Source organism: Rattus norvegicus, chromosome 3 (genome assembly GCF_021556685.1).
Source record: "Rattus norvegicus strain SHRSP/BbbUtx chromosome 3, alternate assembly SHRSP_T2T, whole genome shotgun sequence".
In the NCBI taxonomy this organism is placed as follows: domain Eukaryota; kingdom Metazoa; phylum Chordata; class Mammalia; order Rodentia; family Muridae; genus Rattus; species Rattus norvegicus.
Genome location: NC_141536.1, coordinates 123,055,592 through 123,077,201, shown reverse-complemented (window position 1 = coordinate 123,077,201; position 21,610 = coordinate 123,055,592). Strand labels below are relative to the sequence as shown.

Below are 21,610 nucleotides of genomic sequence, written 5' to 3'. Positions count from 1 at the left end.
TGAGATAGTTTGTTATGTTTGCAACGATAAGTAAATGAAGCAGCAAAGAATTTTTTTAATGAATTACTTTTCATTGTGACTTCAGTTTCCCCTCCGTCCTCTCCTCAAGGCAGAGAGATCATTATAGAAATTTGTGAAGATGAGTAACAATATTTGATTTATTCTCTAAGAAAACCATTCTGCTACTATATATGAGAAAGGGTTTGGGGTCCCCAAGAGTGAATTAAAATTCAAGCAAGAGATAGTTGCAGAAGTCTAGAAAAGATGACCAGAAAAGCCAGAATATCCAGACGCTCTGAGTACCTGCTCGATCCCCAAACAGTCCCATCCAGACCCTGTCTCTACGTGGGGCCTTCCAGATCATCAGAGTTCTATCACTGATGTGAAGGAATTCCACCAATGCTAAGCAAGTCAGATGCTGTGTTCCACCCAGGTGCTGTCCTTCCAGTGCTGAGAGTAGGTTCCAGTCTGGACATGATTTAGAGGAAGAGCTCCCATTACTTACTTTAGTGACTATGTCAAGGAGATGAGATGAAATGCTTGGAATTTTAACTCTAGTCTGGGAAGACGGTTGTAACACCAATGTCTGTAACATGGAACGATGGGCAAACCTTCAACACAGAACTCCACTCAGTGTGACTTTGACATTGCTACAATAGAGCCAGGATGGCTATGACTACGTGAAGGTCAATGAGTTGGGCACCACAACCTACACATGCTGATGAATCTGATGATTAAAAATGTTTCTTGGGTAGGGCTCTATTATTCTGCCCTGCTCCTGTTTTGCCAACAAATGAAAGATATTAGTGAGCTCAAATGTTAAACTTCCACAAGGAGAATTAAATTTAGAAAAGCACATTGTCTTTGAGACAAAGCCCCGTGACTTTCTTGGCACCCAGCATGCTTAGCTAGTGGACTTCGGATGATTAATGGGCAAGATTGCTCATGACCCACTTTGGGGCAGTTTCTTCCATTATAAACCTGGATATCTGGCTTGATTCCATCCCAACTCGAAATACAAGCATCAGTATTAAAAACTCATAAATGAAAATAAACAGGAGCTATAAGTCAGTCACATCTGGAGAGTTAGTTGTTGCTAGAGTGTGCCATATGTTATGGCTCCTGCCTTTGTATCTCTGTGTTGAGTCCTATTTGATAAAATATTCACAAGTAGAAGGATATTTCTAGGGTAGACTGGTTTGTCTGGGTTTTGATGATCAATGTTCATTAGCTGAAAGCAACTTACTTTGGAATATTCAGGATTTCTATGACTTTTATGTTCCTTGTTAATATAATCCTCACCAGATGATAGATAGCAAAAGATATTTGTCCTACTTTGGTATCTGCTTTTGTATGAAGTACAGACCAAAGAGACCCAGGGGAGAAAATGGTTTGTTTGGCTGATAGGTTACAGCATATGGATATATGCCCCAAAGTCATATAGCCGGATCTTGTGGGAGACCTAATTTCAGCTTTCTGCTCCACACTGATGTTCATAGTGGCTGTACCAGTTTTCACTCCCAGCAGCAATGATTCAGTGTTCCCCTTTCCCTGTATCCTGGCCAGTATCTGCTGTCACTTGCTTTATTAGTGTTGGCCATTTGGTTGTGGTACGATGAAATCTCAAAGCAGTTTCAACTTGCATTTACATGGTTAGGCATGTTAAACAATTTTAAGTGTTTTTTTATCTATTTATGTTGAGATCTCTGTTTAGTTCTATACTCTATTTTTAATTTTTAAAAATGATTCCTTGATTTACAGGGTTTTTTATTGTTGTTGTTTGTATACTCTAGATACTAATCATCTATTAGATGTATAACTGGAAAGGTTTTTTCCCCCCATTCTGTAGGCTGATGGTTTGCTCAAACACTGGTGTCCTCTCCAAACAGAACCTTTCCACTGGTCTTCATGTCTGAGCTATCAGGGGCCTATTTAGAAAGTCCTTTCCTGTGCCGACATATTCTATTATATTCTCTTCTTTTTCTTCTATCAGATTTGGGTTATCTGGTCTTCTTGTGAGATCCTTTATTCATTTGGAATTGAATTTTATGCAGGGTGATAGATTTAGGTCTGTTTGCATTCATCTGCATGCAGCTCTCCAGTTTGTCCAGCACCATTTGTTGAAGATGTTGTCTTTTATCCAGCATATATATTTGGTTTCTTTGTCAAAGATTAAGTGTCTAATGGTATACGGAATAAATTCTGTCCTAGACTTCAATTTTTTTCTATTGATTCATGTGTCTAGTTTTATGCTAATATCTTGCCATTTGTATTGTTATAGCTCTGTAGTATGACTTGAAATCAAGGATGTTGATACTTCCAGCAGTTCTTTTGTTATTCGGAATTACATTTATTAATTTATGTACAGTTTATCATACCTTCATCTCTACGATGAAGTCAAGTTAATTGTGGTGAATAATCTTTTTGATATATTTGGCTTGTAAGTATTTTATTGAGATTTATGTATCTATATTCATAAGGGTTAACATAAGGGTTATTTTTCTATAATTTTCTTTTATTTTGAGACTCTGTGGTTACTCTGTAGTTAAAGCTGCTTTGCAAAAAGAAGTAGGTAGTATTCCTTCAGGTTCTGTTTTGTAAAATAATTTGAAAAGTATTGGCGTTATTTATTCTTTGAAGGTCTAGCAGAATCCATCTGTCCTTGAACTTTTTTCAGGTGGGAGAATTTTAATTACTAATTTTATTTCACTAGGAGTTATGGGTCATATGTATCAAAAATTTAGGAAGAAATAAAGAAAGAAATTAAAAACTTTTTAGAATTTAATGAAAATGAAGATACAACATACTCAAACTTATGGGAAACAATGAAAGCTGTGCTAAGAGGAAAACTCATAGCGCTGAGTGCCTGCAGAAAGAAACAGGAAAGAGCATATGTCAGCAGCTTGATAGCACACCTAAAAGCTCTAGAACAAAAAGAAGCAAATACACCCAGGAGGAGTAGAAGGCAGGAAATAATCAAACTCAGAGCTGAAATCAACCAAGTAGAAACAAAAAGGACCATAGAAAGAATCAACAGAACCAAAAGTTGGTTCTTTGAGAAAATCAACAAGATAGATAAACCCTTAGCCAGACTAACGAGAGGACACAGAGACTGCGTCCAAATTAACAAAATCAGAAATGAAAAGGGAGACATAACTACAGATTCAGAGGAAATTCAAAAAATCATCAGATCTTACTATAAAAACCTATATTCAACAAAATTTGAAAATCTTCAGGAAATGGACAATTTCCTAGACAGATACCAGGTATCGAAGTTAAATCAGGAACAGATAAACCAGTTAAACAACCCCATAACTCCTAAGGAAATAGAAGCAGTCATTAAAGGTCTCCCAACCAAAAAGAGCCCAGGTCCAGACGGGTTTAGTGCAGAATTCTATCAAACCTTCATAGAAGACCTCATACCAATATTATCCAAACTATTCCACAAAATTGAAACAGATGGAGCCCTACCGAATTCCTTCTACGAAGCCACAATTACTCTTATACCTAAACCACACAAAGACACAACAAAGAAAGAGAACTTCAGACCAATTTCCCTTATGAATATCAACGCAAAAATACTCAATAAAATTCTGGCAAACCGAATTCAAGAGCACATCAAAACAATCATCCACCATGATCAAGTAGGCTTTATCCCAGGCATGCAGGGATGGTTTAATATACAGAAAACCATCAACGTGATCCATTATATAAACAAACTGAAAGAACAGAACCACATGATCATTTTATTAGATGCTGAGAAAGCATTTGACAAAATTCAACACCCCTTCATGATAAAAGTCCTGGAAAGAATAGGAATTCAAGGCCCATACCTAAACATAGTAAAAGCCATATACAGCAAACCAGTTGCTAACATTAAACTAAATGGAGAGAAACTTGAAGCAATCCCACTAAAATCAGGGACTAGACAAGGCTGCCCACTCTCTCCCTACTTATTCAATATAGTTCTTGAAGTTCTAGCCAGAGCAATCAGACAACAAAAGGAGATCAAAGGGATACAGATCGGAAAAGAAGAGGTCAAAATATCACTATTTGCAGATGACATGATAGTATATTTAAGTGATCCCAAAAGTTCCACCAGTGAACTACTAAAGCTGATAAACAACTTCAGCAAAGTGGCTGGGTATAAAATTAACTCAAATAAATCAGTTGCCTTCCTCTATACAAAAGAGAAACAAGCCGAGAGAGAAATTAGGGAAACGACATCCTTCATAATAGACCCAAATAATATAAAGTACCTCGGTGTGACTTTAACCAAGCAAGTAAAAGATCTGTACAATAAGAACTTCAAGACACTGAGGAAAGAAATTGAAGAAGACCTCAGAAGATGGAAAGATCTCCCATGCTCATGGATTGGCAGGATTAATATAGTAAAAATGGCCATTTTACCAAAAGCAATCTACAGATTCAATGCAATCCCCATCAAAATACCAATCCAATTCTTCAAAGACTTAGACAGAACAATTTGCAAATTCATCTGGAATAACAAAAAACCCAGGATAGCTAAAGCTATCCTCAACAATAAAAGGACTTCAGGGGGAATCACTATCCCTGAACTCAAGCAGTATTACAGAGCAATAGTGATAAAAACTGCATGGTATTGGTACAGAGACAGACAGATAGACCAATGGAATAGAATTGAAGACCCAGAAATGAACCCACACACCTATGGTCACTTGATTTTTGACAAAGGAGCCAAAACCATCCAATGGAAAAAAGATAGCATTTTCAGCAAATGGTGCTGGTTCAACTGGAGGGCAACATGTAGAAGAATGCAGATCGATCCATGCTTATCACCCTGTACAAAGCTTAAGTCCAAGTGGATCAAGGACCTCCACATCAAACCAGACACACTCAAACTAATAGAAGAAAAACTAGGGAAGCATCTGGAACACATGGGCACTGGAAAAAATTTCCTGAACAAAACACCAATGGCTTATGCTCTAAGATCAAGAATCGACAAATGGGATCTCATAAAACTGCAAAGCTTCTGTAAGGCAAAGGACACTGTGGTTAGGACAAAACGGCAACCAACAGATTGGGAAAAGATCTTTACCAATCCCACAACAGATAGAGGCCTTATATCCAAAATATACAAAGAACTCAAGAAGTTAGACCGCAGGGAAACAAATAACCCTATTTAAAAATGGGGTTCAGAGCTAAACAAAGAACTCACAGCTGAGGAATGTCGAATGGCTGAGAAACACCTAAAGAAATGTTCAACATCTTTAGTCATAAGGGAAATGCAAATCAAAACAACCCTGAGATTTCACCTCACACCAGTGAGAATGGCTAAGATCAAAAACTCAGGTGACAGCAGATGCTGCCGAGGATGTGGAGAAAGAGGAACACTCCTCCATTGTTGGTGGGATTGCAGACTGGTAAAACCATTCTGGAAATCAGTCTGGAGGTTCCTCAGAAAATTGGACATTGAACTGCCTGAGGATCCAGCTATACCTCTCTTGGGCATATACCCAAAAGATGCCTCAACATATAAAAGAGACAGGTGCTCCACTATGTTCATCGCAGCCTTATTTATAATAGCCAGAAAATGGAAAGAACCCAGATGCCCTTCAACAGAGGAATGGATACAGAAAATGTGGTACATCTACACAATGGAATATTACTCAGCTATCAAAAACAACGAGTTTATGAAATTCGTAGGCAAATGGTTGGAACTGGAAAATATCATCCTGAGTGAGCTAACCCAATCACAGAAAGACATACATGGTATGCACTCATTGATAAGTGGCTATTAGCCCAAATGCTTGAATTACCCTAGATCCCTAGAACAAACGAAACTCAAGACGGATGATCAAAATGTGAATGCTTCACTCCTTCTTTAAATGAGGAAAAAGAATACCCTTGGCAGGGAAGGGAGAGGCAAAGATTAAAACAGAGACTGAAGGAACTCCCATTCAGAGCCTGCCCCACATTTGGCCCATACATATACAGCCACCCAATTAGACAAGATGGATGAAGCAAAGAAGTGCAGACCGACAGGAGCCGGATGTAGATCGCTCCTGAGAGACACAGCCAGAATACAGCAAATACAGAGGCGAATGCCAGCAGCAAACCACTGAACTGAGAATAGGTCCCCCGTCGAAGGAATCAGAGAAAGAACTGGAAGAGCTTGAAGGGGCTCGAGACCCCAAAAGTACAACAATGCCAAGCAACCAGAGCTTCCAGGGACTAAGCCACTACCTAAAGACTATACATGGACTGACCCTGGACTCTGACCCCATAGGTAGCAATACATATCCTAGTAAGAGCACCAGTGGAAGGGGAAGCCCTGGGTACTGCTAAGACTGAACCCCCAATGAACTAGTCTATGGGGGGAGGACAGCAATGGGGGGAGGGTTGGGAGGGGAACACCCATAAGGAAGGGGAGGGGGGAGAGGGATGTTTGCCCGGAAACCGGGAAAGGGAATAACACTCGAAATGTATATAAGAAATACTCAAGTTAATAAAAAAAAAATTTACCCATTTCTTTAAGGTTTTCAGTTTGGTAAAATACAGATTTTTAAAAACACATCTTTATAATTTTCTCAATTTCCTTCCTGTCTCTTGTAATAACTTCCTTTCCATTTTTACTTTTATTAATTTTGATTTTTATTTTATCTGCCTAAAATTTGTCTATTTTGTTGTTTCTTTTAAATAACCTACTCTTTGTTCTTGTGATTCTTTGTATTTTTTGTTTGCTTCATTTCATTAATTTAAACTCGGAGTTTGAGTATTTCTTCCCACCTACTCTTTTCAAAAGACCTATTCTGGGTGTGCCTGTGGGTTTCTAGGTGGCTTCTCTGTCCCCAGAAGCTTGCTTTTCAGCTCTCACCCATGGGCAGAGAAACCTGGAGAATAATTCTTTACCTAATGTAGACGAGTCCTGAGATAAATATGCATTGCACCTCATAGGATTTAGTGGGACTTAGCCCTTAACAGTAATAACTTCAATACTTACATTTTTATCTTTTAATCCACATAGGTCAACACCTCACCATGTGTTGAGAATCAAATCTGGAGACATACACAGTATGGCTTGTCTTCTTCAAAATCATAGTTCTTGGGCACTAAGGAGTGGAGAGATCTCCATATCTCAATCTCCAAGTCACTGTTGGCCTTGTCTCTATTGCATAGGCACATAGTTTATGTCCAAGGAAGCCTTCTGTATTGAATGCTTCTTTCCTTCAATAATAACTAATAATGTAGTAAAAATGAAGGCTTTCAAGCTGGTAGCATGTTTTTTCATCTCAGGTGCTGCAAGCATGCTAGGCCTTAGAAGCCTGTGCTATTGAGAGCTCCTGGAAGCTTTGCTGCTTCTCTTCTTCAAAAGCTAGAAAACTGTTCTTGTGGCTCTACTCCTCCATCTCCATTGTCTAGTTTTCACCTTCTGCGTTCTCCATTTTTGCTTAAGTGGAGTGGACCGGAAGTTGGCAAACCTTATTTACAATAGAGAGTAGATGTGTTAGCCTTTCTCAGATGTTTAATGCTGATGTGGCATGGCAGAAATATGGGTGAGTGAGTATGCTTTCATTCAACTTTTTGAGATACAAAATGCTTTTAATTTTTTCCCAATCTCCATCCCCCTCTCTCTCTCTCTTTCTCTCTCTCTCTGTCTCTCTCTCTCTTTCTCTCTGTCTCTCCCTCTGTCTCTCTCTCTCTTTCTCTCTGCCTCTCTCTCTCTGTCACACACACACAGACACACACACACACACACACACACACACACACACACACACACACACACACACCACAAAATGGGAAAAAAGAATGTTAGCTCTTAGCTGTGGCCATACATTTTTTTTGCTTTTTGGTTAATCTTCCAAAAGCAAAGTTTTGTTTGGACCTTATTGTCCTACTAAAGACATTTCTGAAGGGTATTGTTCAAAGCAAACCTGATTAGTGTTGGGATTACATGGGTCATGCTTCAATGTATCATCAACAAATACATTTTCCAAGAATAGGCATAATATCCTTTGCATTTTTCCCATACAGTGCTTTGCACAAATTAATTTGTGATAATATGAAAAGCAGGAAGAGTGTTTGTTTTTCTGTGTTGTGGCAAGTGCTGTACTATGCAGTTTTACTAAGTCATTTCCTCATCTGAAGAAGAAATGACAAAACCTATACTAATAGGTTGCTGTGACAACAAAATGATTCCCTGTCTTTAGCAAACGTTCATAGTTAATTATAATTACAAAATGTCAGGTAGCATTGTGACCATGGCTTTAAAACAAATTTAAATTGAGAATTACACACACACACACACACACACACACACACACACACACACACCATTCTCCATTTTCTCCTCTCCTATTTCCCCAAACCAACTTTTTTCTCTGGCCTTCATCTTCATGCTCCACTGAGTCCAGGGAGTACTGCCTGTATGTGCATAGGTATATAAGTGTCTACTGCACATGAAGAGCCATCTGCCGTCATCAAAGGATTTCTTTTCCTCCTTCCAGAAACTCTCAGATATTTAGGTATATATATATACCTGTCCAAGCTGGAATTTTGGCTGACTTAACCTTGTGAATGCAGTCATAGATTATATAAATTCATGTGTGTCATAGCCCAGTCATGTCTACCAAATAATATTTTGTCACATTTGTCTACTACTTCTAGTTGTCAGGATCTCTCTGTCCATCTCTTCTGAGAATATCTCTGATCATAGGGTAAGGGATATGATACAGATGTCTCATTTAGAGTTGAGCATTCTATGGTCATCTTTTAATTTCTGCATGTAACAGTTTTGTGTTAGTTGCTAACTACTGAAAAACAGGTGTTTTAATAAGGATTGAACAATACACTAATCTATGTGAATAAAGATAAAACTAAAGGGGCAGCTTAATACTATGTCCACCTAGCAAAATAATATTCATAGATTATCCCCTAGGTCTAGCTGGTCACAAGTTTTGGACCCAGTTAAAAATACCAGGCACAAGTTATATGGTGCAGAGAGGGCTTTAGCCCCAATCATAAAGTGGTTTGCTACTAATTTAATATTTGTATATCCTTCCAGACCAGTTACTATTGGAGTTCGTAGAGTTCACACCTGAGTGAGATTACTGAGTACTCTTTTTGGGAGTGTGCATAGAACTGCCTGGCATTGTGGAAAATGTCAGTAGGAATGCAGCTTCCAGATCATTACTTCTCAGTGTGCTATGGCTCAAGTATGCATTGTCTTCAGCAGTAGAATCCCAACCAAGTTCTGGAAGGTAACCAAGAGAAAAGGTAACAGCCTGTTATAATTATGAGGGTTCTGGGAGACCCACTGACTAACAACAACCAAGGAGATAATCCATTCCTGGTACAGGGCCTTTCATTGGATTGGCTGTGATATCTGGAAGAAGCATTGTCCCTTTGCTATAGGGAAATTCCTTCTAATGAAATTTCAAATGTAGTATATATACAAACAGAACATGTGACATTTATTTTACTCACTCAGAATTATTTCCACTTATTTATCTGAAAATTTCATTTTTCTCAAAGCTGAACAGTAGTCCTTTGTGTAAATGAATCACATTTTCATTATCATTTCATCAGTTGATAGACATGTTGGCCCTTTTGCTTTCTGATTACTATAAATAAAGCATCAGGGAACACAGATGAGTAAGCATTGCTGTAGTGGGATACAGAGTCTTTTGGACATATTCCTGAGTGGTATGAGTGGGTATATGGGCATATGGTAGATCTAACTTTTTGAGAAAATTTCCCACTAATTTCCACAGAGTCTGCACAAATTTACAATTGTACTTCCCTCTCCCACATCTCTCTCACCATACAGATTCAGTCAACCCCTATCAAAATTCAAATATAATTCTTCACAGAAATTGGGAAAATTATCTTAGAATTCATATGGAAACACAAAAGACCCAAGAAATCCAAAATAACCTTAAATGATGAAAACATTGCTGTAGGTAACACCATCCCTAATTTGTTATATTCTAGAACTATAGTAATAAAAACAGCATGGTACTGGCATATAAACAAATTCCCCAGTCTTTTTCTAGGAGATAGTCTACTCTAGCCTCTCCTTCCTCTAAGCCCTTATTCCTAGGCATATGCAGGTCAGGTCACAACCTGCTTTCCTCCTTCCTGTAGACTTCTCAGCCTCCCATCTCCTAATCTATTCTGATTATTTTGTTTTAGCTCCTAACACTTAGTGGCCAAACCTTGCAGAATCCCAGAAGTGTTCCTTACCATATAATCTCGAACAACAACAATTTCCAGAGAGAGGGCAACAGAAAACAAGCAATGGAATGCCCACTTAACAAACACAAAATCAGGTACCAGTATCAAACCCAGGTGCCAAGACAGCAGCATAAAATCATAACCAAAAACATCCAGGACAACATGTCTCACTAGAGCTTAACAATCCTTCTAATGTATTCTTTAGAAATGAAATGTAGATAAATAGCTAACACACAACACAAAGAATTCAAAATAGCAATTATGAGTATGATCTTAAAGAGGTTATGAATAAAGCCAATAATGAAATCTATGAATACGCAAACAGGGGAAGAAAATAAATAAAACAGATAAAAACTTGTATGTAGAAATCAATGAAGAAATCCCAACTGAAGAAAAACTAAAAATGAAAAATTTAGGAAACTCAGAGGCAAGCTCCACCAACAGAATACAAGAGATGGAATAGAGAATCTCAGATATTAAAGGCAAGATAAAAGAAATAATTATATGGTCAAGGAAAGTATTAAATCTAAAAAGAAACCAGGCACAAAACATCCAGGAAGTGTGGATCACTAGGAAAAGATCAAAACTACATTAGGAATAGAGGGGAAAAAAGCCCAGGTCAAAGGTCCTGAAAAGTTTTTATTAATTTATTTATTCACTTTACATCCCAATCACAACCTCCTTTCCCCCCTTTCCTCCAAGTCCCACTCTCACAAACCCCTCCTTATTACTTCCTCCCCTTCTCTGAGGAGAAGAGGAAGCCCACAATGGGTACCAACCCCACTCCCCTGGCACATAAAGTTGCATCAGGACTAAGCACATTTTCTCCCACTGAGGCCAGACAAGGCAGGCCAGCCAGGGAATGGAGTCCAAAGGCAAGTAACAGAGTCAGAGACAGCCCCCAGTTCAATTGTTAGGGTACCAACATGAAATACAAGCTGTACATCTGCTACAACTGTGTAGGGGGACTAGAAGATAACTTCCCCAAACAACAGAAGGAGCTGCTGGCACAAGAAGCATACAGAACACCAAATAAACTATACCATAAAAGAAAGTCCTACAAAATATAGTAATAAAAGCACTAAACATACCAAACAAAGAAATAATATTAATTCTACAAGGGAAAATATTAAATGGTATATAAGGGCAGACTTAAGTATAATAACATCTTTTTTATTAATGGAGCCTCTAAAAGCCATAAGGACTTGGGCAGATGTTCTATAAACTCTAAGAGACTACAGATGCCAGCCCAAGCTATAATGTACAGCAAAACCTTTGTTCAAAGTAAGTGGAGAAAGAAAGATATTCCACAATAAAACCAAGGAAAGAAGTATCTATCTACATACACAGCTCTGCAGAAGACACTAGAAAGAAAACTTTAAGCTGAAAAAGTTACCCAGACTAAGGAAAACACAAGGAGTAAATAATCTCAGATAAGCAAATCAAAAGGTAAATAAAGGCCATGCCACAACAACCAAATAATCAAAATCCCCAAATTGACTGCTAATTGATAACTCTTAACATCAATGTTATCAATTCCCCAATAAAAAGACACAAGACTGACTAATTGGATTCCAAATTAAGATCCATCCTTCAGCTCCATTCAAGAAACACACCTTAACATCAAGGATAGATATTACCTCAGGTTAAAAGAATAGAAAAAGGGAGTTCAATTGAATGAAACAATGAAGCAAATCAGTGTAACCATTTTAACATCCAACAAAATAGACTTCAAATCAAAACTAATCATAAGAGATAGGGAAGGAGACTACATAATCATTAAAGGAAACACAGCTCAGAGAGCATTGCAATTCATAACATCTATACACCAACCCGAGTTTATAAAAGAATAGCTACTATAGTTAAAATCATATATTGATCTCCACAGTGATAGTGAGAGACTTCAATGCCCTACTCTTGCCAAATCACTTAGAACTAAATAAAAATGGAGAAATACAGAGTTAAATAATGTCATAAATCAAATAGAGCTAATATTATTTACAGACCATTTCATTCAAAAACAAGAGAACCTTTTTCTTAGCTTCCCATGGAACTTACTCAAAATTGACTAAATACTGGGGTAAAAAGCAAGTCTCTACCACAAGTATAAAAAAAATTGAAATAGTATCCTGCACCCTATCTGACCACCACAAATTAAAAAATTGGATATCACAAAACCAGAATCAAAAAGCTTACAAACTCCTGGACACTCAACAAATCACTACTATGTAAAAAGTGGGTCAAGACAGAAATTAAGAAACAAAAGCTTTTAGAATGGCATGAAAATGAAAACATAACCATCTCCAAATTTTCAGGACACAATAAATTGGTTTTAAGAGGCAAGTTCATAGCACTAAGGACCAATATAAAAATTGGGGAGAGCTCATATTAGTAATTTAATGGCACACATGGAAACTCTAGAAGAAAAGGAATAAATAACCAAAAGGAATAGACAGCAAAACGATCAAACTCAGAGATTAAGTCAATAAAAAACAAACAATAAATAATATAAAGAATCAATGAAACAAAGACTTGGTTCTTTGAGACTTATTGACAAACTCTTAGCTAAATTAACTGAAAGGCAGAGAGAGATGAGGTGAATTTAAAAAAATAGAGATGAAAGGGGAGGCATAACAACAGACACTGAGAAAATTCATAGAATCATAAGAATATACTTTAAAAAGCTGTACTCCACCAAATTTGAAAATATAAAAGAAATGGGTTATTGAACATATAAACAATTTAAGTGGACCTATGACCTATAATTTCTAGTGAAATAGAAGTGATATTTAGTCTTAGAAAAAGCTCAGGGTGAGATGGTTCTAAATTCTACTAGACTTTCAAAAAAGGTATTAATGTCAATATTAATCAATTTGTCCACAAATAAAAGCAGAAAGAAGTTTGACTAATTCTTCTATGAGGCCACATATAACCCTGATACCTAAACCACATAAAGACCCAACAAAGAAAAAGAATTACAGACCAATTTCCCTTACAAACATAGATTCAAAACTTCTCAATAAAATTCTTGCAAACTGACTACAAGGACACATCAAAAAAGATCTATCACAACCAAGTAGACTTTAGCCCAGAGATGCAAGGATGGTTCAAAATTCATAAATCAATAATGGTAATTCACAATATGAACAGACTTAAAGTCAAAAATCATATGATCATTTCATTAGGTGCAAAAAAGTCATTGGACAAATCCAACACCCCTTCATGATAAAAGTGCTGCAAAGACTAAGGATACAAGGGGTATATTTCAAAATAGTAGAGTTAATTTACAGCAAGCCCACAGATAATATCCACCTAAATGGAGATAAATTCACAGCATATCCACTAAAATCAAGAACAAGACTAGGTTGCCCACTCTCTCCATACCAATTTAATATAATTCCTGGAGCCTCCCAGCCCAGAGAGGGTAGTGGTGGAGACACGGAGTAGGACTCTGATGATGGCTTTAAAATCTGAGGGTCTCTGGGCCTTCTAGCTCTCTAACTACACTGAAATGCTCATGATAACTTCTAAAAAGTTTCTTGCTCTTTCTAAGGGTAAAAGGCTGCTGGCTTAGCCAGTTGACACCTATAGCCTTACAGCAGGGAATTAAGTAATGTGCCTTTGTTCTATCTTAGCAGGAACTGTGTGCCTCTAACTTTCAGCCAGTTAGTCAGAAGTCGCAGGAAGAAAAAGGAGTCCTTTGAAAAATGATTATTGCATTTATTACTAAGTTGTAAAAACTTTCTTATGAAAGCTAACTAAGGGGAAGAGCAGAAAGATCCTAAGCAGGGAAGGGAAAAAATTCTAAAAGAAAAAAATTCTTCTAGGTGGGGAAAATGAAAAAAGTCTACTCTCTTCTCTTTGTCTTCAGTTCTTATACATCTTTCAGAATACATGATCACATGTTTAAAAGTCCATCACAAGTTCACGCAAAAAGTCAATCATAGATTGAAATATAAGATTACAACAGAGAATATTTACATGCATATCCATTAGGAGTAATTATCTGGCTAAACATCCATCACCTGTCAGAGCTCCATGGTTCACAGAAGGTTTAGAACCATAACTAAGTTATTCGTGAAGTTTTGTATAAATAAACCCAGTCAATATTTTATCTTCTGTCTTAGCACCTATACTAAATCATTACCTCCATTTTTATGACCTTTGGTTAGTTGTTTTACAACCTCTTAGAAGGTCCTCTGAGGAGGAGAAAGTCTGCTTACTATCTAAAAGCAATTAATTGGTGACACGTGGGAGATTGGCAGAGTTCTCACTGCAGTTTTGACTATCAAAAAAGGACCTAATAGCAGATCCACTATAAAAGAGCTTAGTAATCACTGATATAATCTTAGGAATTGTTATAGAATCACCATTAAGACTTAAGAAGTCATCTATTTGTCTAAATAGCATCACTACAAGACAATATATCTTTGTAGATCTGCAGAGGTCTGCTCCAAAGGGGTGGGCTAATACCTAGTTGTTGTTATATATGCTTAATAATAACAGAAAAAGCATATTAATAGAAGAAATCTTTCCTAAAATGAACTCTCTTATGGCCTTGCCTCATAGGATAAAATCTGTCGCAGGTTATATTATAGTCTGAGGCAGACCATCTCAGGAAGATCACCTGCTAATTATTAGCTTGTCCTATTATGACTCCTAACAATATAGTACAAGAAATCTAAGCTAGAGAAATAAAACAGTTGAAGGAGCTCAAAGGGATAAAAATAGGAAAGAATGAAGTGAAAGTATCTTTATTTACAAATCATATGATTGCATACATAAATGATTCTAAAAACTCCACCAAGTAATTTCTATAGCTAATGGACAGTTTCAGCACAGTAGCAGGATACAAAATTATTATATACAAATCAGTAACCTTCATATATGCAAATGGCAAATATGGTAAGTGGACTGACAAACAAAATTATTATGTGTTTTAGGTATAAAGTAAAATAGTCTCTAATACAATGTAGTAATTCTGTAAAAGATATATATTTAGAGACTAGAAAATGGATATGGTCTACATTTTCATCTCTACTATGCTGTTGTGTGTCCTTGGATTGAACCTCTCTTACACGGTAATTAAATGACTATGATATAAACATGTTATATTTAACTATAATATTTGATATCTGAGATAAGTGTGTGCATAAACAAAAAAATTACTAAGAAGGTAACTTGTATATAATTTCAGTACACATATTCTATAAAATCAGGTAAGTGTATCTTGGAGTATGAATATTAAATGTCTTTGAATAAATAATGTTAGTTGACAAAACTGAATAACTAAATATATTTATTATATTATTATTTTGTATAAGTATGTAATATTGTTCTATAATTATTTAATTAAAGCCCCAAGACAGTTAACTTTGAGTCAATAAAGTGGGAGACAGTCTTGAGTAATTCAAATCTAATTAAATGAGTCTTTAAAATGTAATGGACTCTTATCAAAGGAAGTGATAAAAATAGGATTCAGGGTCTAACCTTGAAAAAACAAGATGAAGGGTCTTAAACAAGTACTATAGAGGAACACACATGATATGCATTCACTGATAAATGGATCAAAATGCCCAAAAGCTTGGAATTCCTAAGAAAAAACTCACAGATCATATGAAGCTCAAGAAGAATGAAGACCAAAATGTGGATGTTTCATTCCTTCTTAGAGGGGAGAACAAAATACTCATGGGAGGAAATACAGGGACAAAGAGTGGAGCAGGGACTGAAGAAAAGGTCATCCAGAGACTGCCCCACCTAGGAATCCATCCTATATGGAGCTACCAAACCCAGTCACTATTGCTGATGCCAAGAAGTGTTGCTGACAGAAGCCAGATATGGGTGTCTCCTGAGAGGCTCTGCCAGAGTCCTACTGATACAGATGAGGATACTTACAGTTAACCAGTGGACTGAACAAGGGGACACTAATGGAGGAGTTAGAGAAATTACTGAAGGTGCTGAAGGGGTTTGCAACCCCATAGGAAGAATAACAATATCAACCAACCAGACCTCACCAGAGCTCCCAGAGAATAAACCACCAATCAATGAATACACATGGAGGTACTATGGCTTCACCACATATGTAGCAGAGGATGGCATTGTCCATCATCAATAGGAGGAAGAGCTCTTGATCCTGTGAAGGATCATTCCCAATATAGGGGAATACTAGGGAGTTAGGTGGGAGTGAGTGGGAGCATCCTTATAGCAACCTTATAGAAGCAGGGGAAGGGGAAGAGAATATGGGAGAGGGGAGGAAGGGGATAACATTTGAAATGTAAATACATAAAAGATACAAGAAAAATAAAATTAAAGAAAAAATAAGTGCGATAAAGCCTTAAAACCTTATGTCACAGAACCAAAAAAAGCTTAGGAACCAAGAATGACCCCTGAACTGGTAGCCAGCATGCAAATGGAACAGCTAGCTGTTAAGTACAAAAACTGAATTATGAGTTTTAGGCTCATGAGCCTTGGGTCATCATAGTTCAGATAATTACCTTTAGCCTTGTGAAAGTCTGAGTAGAGAAAGATCCATGGTATAATGCCTAAACTTTTTAACTACAAAATTGTAAGCAAATATATAGTTTTATAATAAATCTATGGTCTTCTATTATACAGCAATAGAAGACAGATACAGTATCAACATATGCAGGCAGGTGATGAAAGTAACTAAATAAAATAATAAAATACAAAAATGTTAAAATTTCTGATAGATGTAGTCTGTTCATGTTCTGCACTGTATTTTGTGAAGGGTTGAATTAGCAATGGTTTGTAGGGGCAGGGCTGGCAGAACTATGGGTTTGAACACCATCTTTTCCTATGAGAGAAAGAGTCCTTGGAAAGAATGATCTGTGGGACTGGAACATGGAAAGTTTATTTTCTTATATTATGAACTTATAAATCAAGTAGAGTTTCAAGAATGAAGCAATGACTATGTTTGTGAAATACTACTGAGTGGTTTATCTCAGCATGGGGAGTATGATACTATCATGCTATGTCTACTTATCTCACATAGGGAACCAGTGACAGACCAAAGTAAGGATACCGGCAAAATCCAACTTGGTAAGTCAATGGTGACCTTTATTGGGGTTCCTTGCAGGAATATTGGTGAGAAGTTACAGGAGCAGGAATGACTCAAAGGCGATTGTGTCAACAAAGCCACCCCAGCATGGATGACAGCTCATGAAACCTGGAGATGAGGAGTGAACTGTACAACTTATAGGCAGCTCAACAAAGTATAGTGTCGTCAGTAGATCTGATTCCCGTCTGAGCAGCTGATGTTTGCTTCTTTTAGTCAGCTCATTGGTCTCTGCATTTTGTAGGTAGCTCAGCTGGTCTGAACCTGTCTCTCGGCAGTCATTAATGTTATACGTTTATTATTAGGATTGGATGGATCTTGCCAGTTTTATGGACTTCTTGAAGCTATGAATTGTTAAAAAGCTTTTCTGCAAGAGTGTTCTGGTTAGGTTTCTATGCCAATGTTAAGTAACATGACCAGAAGCAACTTAAGAGGAAAGATTTACGTTCACTTTAAAGTTGTACTTCATCCTGAGAGAAAGTAAGGACAGGATTTCAAACAGGAGCCCAAAGGAAGGAATGGAAGCTTGGGCTATGGAGGAACACTGCTTACTGGCTTGTTCTTCATGCCATGCTTAGCCTGTTTTCTTATTGCATTTAGAACAACCTACACTCTTGTGGCATCATCCACATTGACATTCTATTTCAGTTTTTAATTAAGAAAATATATCCACAGACTTGCCTACCAGCCAGCCTGGTAAAAATATTTTCTCAATTGAAGTTCCTTCTTCTCAGATGATACAAGCGAATGTCAAGTTAACAGAAAACTAGTTTGAATGATATCCACTCAAAGTCCTAGCCAGAGCAATTAAACAATAAAAGGAGGTCAAAAGGATACATATAGGAAAGGAAGAAGTCAAAATATCACTATTTGAAGATGATATGATAGTATACTTAGGAGACCCCAAAAATTCTACCAGAGAACTCCTAAACTTGATAAACAACTTCAGCAAAGTGGCCGGATATAAAATTAATTCAAATAAATCAGTAGCCTTCCTCTACTCAAAGGACAAACAAGCTGAGAAAGAATTTAGGGAAATGATATCCTTCACAATAGTCACAATAATATAAAATACCACAGTGTGACTCTAACCAAGCAAATGAAAGGTCTGTATGACAAGAATTTCAAGTCCCTGAAGAAAGAAATTGAAGAAGATCTCAGAAGATGGAAAGATCTCCCATGCTCATGGATTGTTAGGATTAATATAGTAAAAATTGCCATCTTGCCAAAAGCAATCTACAGATTCAATGCAATACCCATCAAAATTCCAACTCAATTCTTCACAGAGTTAGAAAGAGCAATTTGCAAATTCATTTGGAATAACAAATAACCCAGGATAGTGAAAACTATTTCCAACAATAAAAGAACTTCTAGGGGAATCACCATCCCTGACCTCAGGCTGTATTTCAGAGCAATAGTGATAAAAACTGTATGCTATTGGTATAGAGACAGGCGAGTAGATTAATGGAATAGAATTGAAGACCCAGAAATGAACTCACACATCTATGGTCACTTCATCTTTGACAAAGAAGTTAAAACCATCTAGTGGGAAAAAGGCAGCATTTTCAACAAATGATGCTGGTTCAACTGGAAGTCACCATGTAGAAGAATGCAAATTATCTCTTTCTACAAAGTTCAAGTCCAAGTGGATCAAGGACCTCCACATAAAACCAGATACACTGAAACTAATAGAAGAGGAAGTGGAGAAGATTCTTGAACACGTGATCATAGGAGAAAAATTTTTGAACAGAACACCAGTGACTTATGCTTTAAGATCAAGAATTAACAAATGGGACCTCATAAAACTGCAAGGCTTCTGTACAGCAAAGGACACTGTCATTAGGACAAAAGTACAATCAATAGATTGGGAAAAATCTTTACCAATTTTATATCCAATAGAGGGCTAATATCCAATGTATACAAAGAACTTGAGAAGTTAGACTCAAGAGAATTAAATAACTTTATTAAAATATGGAGTACAGAGCTAAACAAAGAATTCTCAATTGAGGAATACTGAATGGCCGAGAAGCACCTAAAGAAATGTTCAACATTCGCAGTTATCAGAGAAATGCAAATCAAAACAACCCTGAGATGCCACCTCACACCAGTCAGAATGGCTAAGATCAAAAACCCACGTGACAGCAGATGCTGGCAAGGATATGGAAAAAGAGAAACACTCCTCCATTGTTGGTGGGATTGCAAGTTGGTACAACCACTCTGGAAATCAGTCTGGAGGTTCCTCAGAAAATTGGGCATAGTACTAGCTGAGGACCCAGCTATACCACTCCTGGGCATAAACACAAAAGATGCTCCAACACATAACAAGGATACATGCTTCACTATGTTCATAGCAGCCTTGTTTATAATAGTCAGAAGCTGGAAAGAACCCAGAAGTCCTTCAACAGAGGAATGGATACAAAAGTGTGGTACATTTATACAATGAAGTACTATTCGGCTATTAAAACCAATGACTTCATGTAATTCTTTGACAAATGGATGGAATTAGAAAATATCATCCTGAGTGAGGTAACCCAGTCACAAAAGAACACACATGGTATACACTCACTGATAAGGGAATATTAGCCTAAAAGCTTGGAATACCCAAGATAGAATTCAAAGACCATATTAAACTCTAGAAGAAGAAAGACCAGTGTGCATACTTCAGTCCCTTCTTAGAAGGGGAACAAAAATACTCACAGAAGGAAATTAGGAAACAAAGTGTGGAGCAGAGACTGAAGGAAAGGCCATTCAGAGACTGCCTCACCTGGGGATCAATCCCATATGCATACAGCACAAATCCCAGACAATATTGGGAATGCCAAGAAGTGCATGCTGACAGGAGCCTGATATAGCTATCTCCTGACAGATTCTGCCAGAGTCTGACAAATACAGAGATAGATGCTTGCAGCCAACCATTGAACTGAACTGGGAAAGGGGTCCCAAATGTAGGAGTTAGAGAAAGGACTGAAAGAGTTGAAGGGGTTTGAAACCCCATAGAAAGAACAACAATATCAACCAACCAGATGCCCCAGAACTCTCAAGGACTAAACCACCATTCAAAGAGTTCACAGGGATGGACCCATGGCTCCAGCTGCATATGTAGCAGAGGATGGCCTTGTTGGACATCAATGGGAGGAGAGGCCCTTGGTCCTGTCAAGACTCAATGGCCCAGTATAGTGAAATGTCAGTGTGAGGAGGTGGGAGGGAGTGGGTGGATGGGTGGAGGAGCAAACCTCAAAGAAACGGGGGAAGGAGAATAGGATAGTGTGTTTCTGGAGGGGAAACTGGGAAAGAGGATAACATTTGAAGTGTAAAATAAAAAAATCAATAAAATGAAAAAAATTTAAAAATTAAAAATAGAGAATGACAAGACAAGGCTCATATGTTTGAAAACTTGATCCCCTGTTGGCATAACTGTTTAAGAAGGATTAATTGTGGCCTAGTTGGAGGACATTTGTCACTTAGAACAAGTTTTGATGTTTCAAAAGACTCACAAAATTCCTAGTATGATTCTCAGCCTGCTTATATATGGATCCAGGTGTGCAGCCTCCTCTCACCATGTAGTCTCTCCATATCAGGAGCTCTAAGTCCATTTAAATGCACTGTTTTTATAAGTTGTCTTAGTCATGGTGTTTTATCACAGCAGAAGAGATGTAATTAAGAGAGAATGCTTCGCCTTCGTTTCAACTTTCTGTCAAGTTGTTTGCTTCAATGGCAAATGTAACAAGATTGGAAGAATATAGAAAAGATTAGCATGACCCCTTTGCAAAGATGACACATGACACACACACACACACACACACATTTATGAAGCATTCCATACTTTTCTTCTCAGGTTTTTGGAGATTACAGGCTCTCCTGTAACAAATTGTGAAGTAACATCATGTATTATAAAGCAGTGGTTCTCAACCTTCCTGATGCTGAGACCCTTTGACACAGTTCCTCATGTTGTGGAGACCTCCAACTGTAAAATTATTTTCATTGCTACTTCATAACTGTAATTTTGTTACTGTTATTTATCATAATGTGAATACAGATATCTGTGTATTCTGATGGTTTTAGGTGACCAGTGTGAAACGGTCATTTGACTCCCCAAAGGGGTCAATGGTTGAGAAGCACTGATTATAAAGGCCAGATATATGTAGTTAGCTGTCAATAAATGTTAACAGTCACACATACACACACACAGAGAGAGAGAGAGAGAGAGAGAGAGAGAGAGAGAGAGAGAGAGAGTTTTAAGGAGCTTCCTCCCAAGATATAATGCTTTATTTTATAGAAAATTGCTACATACATAACAGCATGTAAAAGAAACCCATG

General features: G+C 37.3%; 1 pseudogene; it reads left to right on the top strand.

The window, feature by feature from the left end:
* The first annotated feature begins 20,992 nt into the window (after window positions 1-20,992).
* LOC120101970 (U6 spliceosomal RNA) lies at window positions 20,993-21,100 on the top strand (annotated as a pseudogene).
* Window positions 21,101-21,610: the final 510 nt, after the last annotated feature.